General features: G+C 35.9%; 1 protein-coding gene across 1 annotated transcript in view; it reads right to left on the minus strand.

The window, feature by feature from the left end:
• Positions 1-2,134, minus strand: part of map2 (microtubule-associated protein 2) — a 130,201-nt gene extending 128,067 nt beyond the window's left edge. The window contains exon 1 of the mRNA XM_067408733.1: positions 2,087-2,134. The gene's annotated coding sequence lies outside the window, so the exon portion shown is untranslated. The remainder of the gene's footprint in view (positions 1-2,086) is intronic.
• Between the last annotated feature and the right edge of the window lie 3,973 nt (positions 2,135-6,107).

A 6,107-nucleotide genomic window follows, 5' to 3' on the forward strand; every position in this document is an offset into this window, starting at 1 on the left:
ATTTAAATATGTTTTTAGTATATTAATGGATCTTGAGAGAGGGAATGAGTCATCAGATTTCAACAAAAATATCTTAATTTGTGTTCTGAAGATTAACAAAGGTCTTATGGGTGTGGAATGTAATGAAAGTGAGTAATAAATGACATTATTTTCATTTTTGGGTGAACTGTAACATGCTCCATGTCGACCTTTCTTGCTCGTTGTGAAAACTAACCTCTGCCACTCCCACATGTGTCAAAGTAAATTATGTTTTTTATTAAATTCTTGAAAGAACAGTCCGGAGCAACTTTTCTGAAGAGGCACGGACGAGTGAAGTAAGTATGCAATTTCTCAATTTCGTGTGCGAAAAAAAAAAAATCCCGCTAGGTCTAAAATATAAATACGGGCTTACTATGAATTAGGGTAAGATAAAAAAATGACCAAAAAAGTTACATATTGCACCTTTAATAAAGCAAACTCAAATACACCCTAAAACCTGCTTAAAGGGATAGTTGTCTCAAAATTATGTCCTCCTGCCATCCCAAACACCTATCCAATGACTTTATTTTTTAGAACAAAGTCAATGTTGTTATTGTGAATTTGACTTTCATCATACAGACATTTTTTTTTCAAGAAAAAATTTTTTCTTTCTTTCTTTTGCTCCACAAAAGAAAGAAAGCCACACAGGTTTAGAACAAAAGGTGAGCATGTGATGAAAAAGATGACTTTCATTTTTTGGGTGAATTGTGTATAGTTGGTTGGAAATCACTATTAGCCTAGCGAACAAATACACTCTTTTCAAATTGATCAAATTCAGTAAAAAAAAAAAAAAAAAAAATGTGTGTGGGTCCAGTTTTTTTTTTTTTAATCATGGGAACCAACCAGTGTCCCTACAATGGAATGACTTAATAAACACACTAAATAGCATCTTAATGAAATCATAAAAATGTTTATATGAAGATTATGTGTAAGGGTATGAGTAGAAAACATCATCAGTATAAGGGCCAACATGAGTCAATGGAAAGTCCCCACCGTGGATACGCGTGTGTTAATGCAGGGGTCCAACTTTTTGTCTGCATTTGAACATCTGTTGTGTTTGATGAAGCGGTCAGTCTAACAGATGGTCATAGCTCATGACCGGTGGTGCGGACTCTGCGAAGTTTAGACACACTAACACTTGCATGCCATTGGACGTTATAAGATAAATGGCACATATAGGGACATAGGGACTGCGCAGATATATCAGTCATCCAGTGCAGGGCGCTGCATTAAACCTCACAGCTCTGTTTTCATGAATAAGCCGGCAGACTGCCAATGCAGGAATGCATCATGTCTTATCAGAAACAGCATCATCATCACTGATGGAGTCTTTTATATAGTCTCAAGGCGATGGTTTGCGAGACATGATTCAACAAAACCTTTCATGATAGGTGTTTAAAGATGGGAAAAGCACACTGATCAAATGTAACCATAACCACCATATAGCCTATATACATATCAAAATCAGTACAGATAAAAATAAGAGGTGCAGAATAAACTCAGCGGTGCTTAATACTGGGTAGCTGTTGTTTCAGCACCATCTCCGCTGGACTGCAAAATCTCCTCTGCGACAAAACCAAATCATGTCTATGACCAGGTCTCCTCCTTTTCATATGTAGATCAAATTAGTTGTATTAATAATACACAACCTTAATAACAAATTATATGACTATGTGTAGGCTATACATTGAAAATCATTGGATTTCAGCACAAAGAAGCATTTTTAAACATATAAAAATGAAGAATTTAGGTGCTCGTTTGAGAATCAAATCAAAGTTCGCACACATTCTCAAAAGTTAAGCATTGTATCTAAAGGAATTAGGGAGTGTTATTCCATCAATCTGAAGCACAGTATCAGCAACATTGCAGTGAATGGAACAATGCGTCCTTTCTCAAGCAACAGAGATTATCTGTCCCATTAACATCTTCGAAAGCACGGATTAGGGGAATTAAAATAGCAGGGTGTCAGAGAACTTCAGAGAATATGCAGATATACATATGCAAATCGTGCTGACCGTTTAAACTTGATATTATGGCTTTATGTAAATAATGAAATATAGAGGTTTACCTGTTCGGCGTGTTGCGTCCGCTGCAGGCTTCCTCTCGGAGCGCTGTGAAAGCCGGTGGTGGTGAAGAGCCGCCCACACTACATCCCGCCCACTGCCGCGTAATCCCGCCCACTACTGAATAATTACCGTAAATCACAGTGTGGACGTGCCCATGCGACTATATAACAATATTTATCTTTCAATGGATTTTTTCTTAATAATTTTATTACGTAAGGATGGATTCAGTTCAATTAAAAGTGACAGTAAAACATTTAAATTGTTACAAAAAAATTCTGTTTCTATAATGAAAACATAATTTGGATTTATCAAAAAATCCACAAAAAGAAGCACAAATGTTTTCGACATTGATGATAATAAGAAATGTTTCTTGAACACCAAATCAGCATATTAGAATGATTTCTGAAGGATCATGTGACATTGAAGACTGGAATAATGATGCTGAAAATTCAGCTTTGCCATCACAGGAGTAAATTACATTTTACAATAATATATATATATATATATATATATATATAAAAAATATATATATGTATATAAATAAAACACACAATAATATTTCACAATATCAGACTTTCCACAGAAGAAAGAAATGCATACAAGTTTGCAAAGACATAAAAAAGTGACTGAAGGTTTTTTTTTAATAACATAGTAAATGTGTGACATTAAATTGGACATACAAGTAAACATGGGTTTCAAAGCATGTAACACTAACACACTAAGTATCAGGCAACAGAATCTCACACTCACTTTAACCACATTCATCTCCGGGTGGAAATTAGAGACCTATAAATTATGAATGAGCCTCGAGAGTCCAGTTAAAACAACTGACATGTTTACACCAGTGTGCGTTTTAGTTGATAGTCACAATGGATTTTCTTTTCCAACTTAGTAAACAAACGCCGCCCTTTAAACCTCGGATGCTTGGCAGTGATACAAAGCTTAATTAAAAAGATATGGTTTGAGTCATGTTGTCATAGAGATGAAAATATAGAGGAGACAAAGTGAGAGAGACACTAAAAATGAGATGCTCTTCCATCTTCTCCATTTTCTTAAATTAGAAGAGCTGAATGAAGTTCCAGTGGACACTCAAGAGCTCTTATCACTATGGAGACAGCCCTTCCAAGACAGGCAAATAGGGGTGAGAGTTGGGCGTGCATTAGTACTTCATTCAGGAGAGTTTCATGTCTGTCGTGATGTCTCTCACTGCAGTCAAGGGTTCTGGTTATATCAGCTCACATGTACACAGAGCTTATTCTGACAGATCAATGTGCAGACAAAAAAAAAAAAAAACTTCAGACAGATTTCAAACACTACTGCCCACAGAAAGTGACAAATTGCACCAGATATCTAAAATGTAGAGGCAAAATTGTATATTGTTTTTTAAATAATTTAAAAGCACAATATGCTGTGTATGTTCAAAAAATATACTGGTGCTTTAAATACTGGAATATATATATATATATATATATATGCTCAGAGAGTTTCGCATGGTAGCAGATATGCTGCACAAATAGCATTTATGAAATTACCCATAGCAGACCTATACAGGTGGAGCTGGGGAAGGTGGTGGATTTCAGAAGCAGTGGCGGATTTTGGCATGGGCAACATGGATAACCGTGAAGGATGGCATCTTGATGGGGGTGACATAGGGCGCCTGCGGAAAGAAAAAAACAGGAAAAAAAAAACAGAATGTGCAGTCAAGGTTTTACCACTCATTAGGCTAATATATCACTTATGTTTTGCTATGTTGCTTTCTATGCTGTTACACATAGGGCAACAATATTCCTTTTTCTGTCAAACTAGTTTATATAACCAAACAGAAAAATGTAATTTTGTAACATCATAATGTATTTTTTTACACAAACGCAATATTTTTGACAAACTATGTAAGATAGAGCAACTTGTGTCGTCTTATCCATTCATATCGAGCAAGAACCGCCACTGTTCAGAGGAACTGGAAGCACGCAGCAAATTGCTACAGCAAACATTGACCAACTATTTAAATGTTGAGCAGCAAGATCATTGGCTACAGATGCAACACAAACCAATCAGCTTGTGCTGTGTAGTTAACAATGTGATTGTTAGCATTAAGGACCCATCAGCCTGCACCATCTGGAGTTTCATGACAGAACATATAGTCAAACACTGAACATTTCATTCATTAATAGCTACAGTTTATTCACTATAAAAAATGGAAATAAAATATGACTGATCTCAGAGATAAACTGTGTCAGAAAGAATGAGTCTTATGTTAGTCTAATGCAAAACATGGTCAAGTCAAAGTGTGAATAATTTTTGGTTCCAAAGTTTTATCAATTTTACTGGTAGTCCACTGTATGAAGAATTTTGGGGTATAATATGTCACAGTTTAAATTATTTTGCTATCCTCACTTACATAAATGAACTATAGTGTCCTGCACCCACTAGTAAAAATATATAAAAAATGTCTGAATAATTTTTGGTTTGACTGTATATATTTATATACTTTCTGTATAATGGCGCTATAAATATTGTGAATGAATTATATATTCAAATGTATAAACAAATATCCACAAATGTCCATATGTCCACAAATGTTCGATTTGTATAGGGTCCAGTGAGTGTGTGTAATCTGTTAATTGTTTCCATTGATGTTCTTCAAAGTTTACCATACAAAGTGATAAACCTGCTCCAGTGCTTGTCAGCACACACTGCAGCAAAGTCCTTGTAAAACTCCCCCTGCTGGCAGAAGTAAATCATTGAGTCTCTCTCACTGGTGCTATAAATAATTATCTCCATTCTCAGAGTTCACAACAAAAGAGAATGGGAGAGAAAGAGAGGCCGGATCAATACTGTAGCTATGCGTCACACGCCGGCTGTATTCACCTATTCTGCAGCAAAACACAGCGTTCTGATAGTTGTAGTGAGAGAGAGATTTCTGATGCTCTGTTCCAAAACCTAGGGAACTGTCTACCAGCAATTTACGGCATCAGAGGCTGTTCCGAAATATCATGGTTTTGCCTAAATGTAATGCATATGCATCCAATATGGTGTAGGGAATCCTAAAATGCACTGCACCAAGCACAGCGATGAAATAAATCCAAGATGGTGGACAAAGCTGGAAAAATGTAGAATATTTAATTAAAAACTGAAAAAGTATTACTAAAATAAACCTAATTTTAAAAAGTATTTTAGTTTTAGTATGCTGTCTAAAAATGTAGCTCACTACATTTGGGAAAAGAGTCTCTAAGCTAATGTTGTGCTCAGACTTTAAATCAGCTTTCAGACTTTTAAGTGCAGTATAGTGAACGTCATTGTGCTTAAGAAGGAGGAAAGCGAGTGAGATAATATCTTCCCTATCTATCTCATGGACAGGCTCAGATGAAGCCAGTAACCTTGACCCCTACTTATAGCCAATTAGCCTTTCCCCAGTGAGTGTGTGGATGTCTGTGGGCTGCTTGTGAGATGACCTAATCAGCTTACTGCAAAGAGATCAAAGACTACACACACACACACACATGCTGTGCACACACAGACCCAGGATCAATGTAATAAGATTTTGAGCTGTCAAAGCTTGACAAACAGACCAGGAAGAATCATCAAGTAGTTTTCAGTGATCAAGCTACTGTTTTGTCCCCTTTGCCATAAACAGGTTGTTTTCTAGCAAATTCGATTTTAAGGAACAAATGCGGCACATTAGTGCCCCTCAGTGGTTGATATATTTATTGCACCCATGTACTCTGCCTGCCTGCTATAGGAACAATCTGAGTTTAATATCAATTAATATAAATCATAGATGAAGTTGTACTTTTGGAAGATGAGTTTTAAGATGATTTATTTATTTTTTCTGGAAATTGAAAGACTAACACAAAATCTCTCCATTCATGTTGAGTTCTATTTAATCTGAAATGTTCCTCAAATAACAAGGTCTCCCTTGTGTTTATAAAATGTGATAAAGGAAGACTGTTAACTTCAAAGTGAGGCAGCCTAAATCACTTTAATGTTGTATGAGGTAAATTTATACTCCTTTTCAAACAGTGC

This window comes from Chanodichthys erythropterus, chromosome 14, assembly GCF_024489055.1.
Source record: "Chanodichthys erythropterus isolate Z2021 chromosome 14, ASM2448905v1, whole genome shotgun sequence".
NCBI lineage: Eukaryota > Metazoa > Chordata > Actinopteri > Cypriniformes > Xenocyprididae > Chanodichthys > Chanodichthys erythropterus.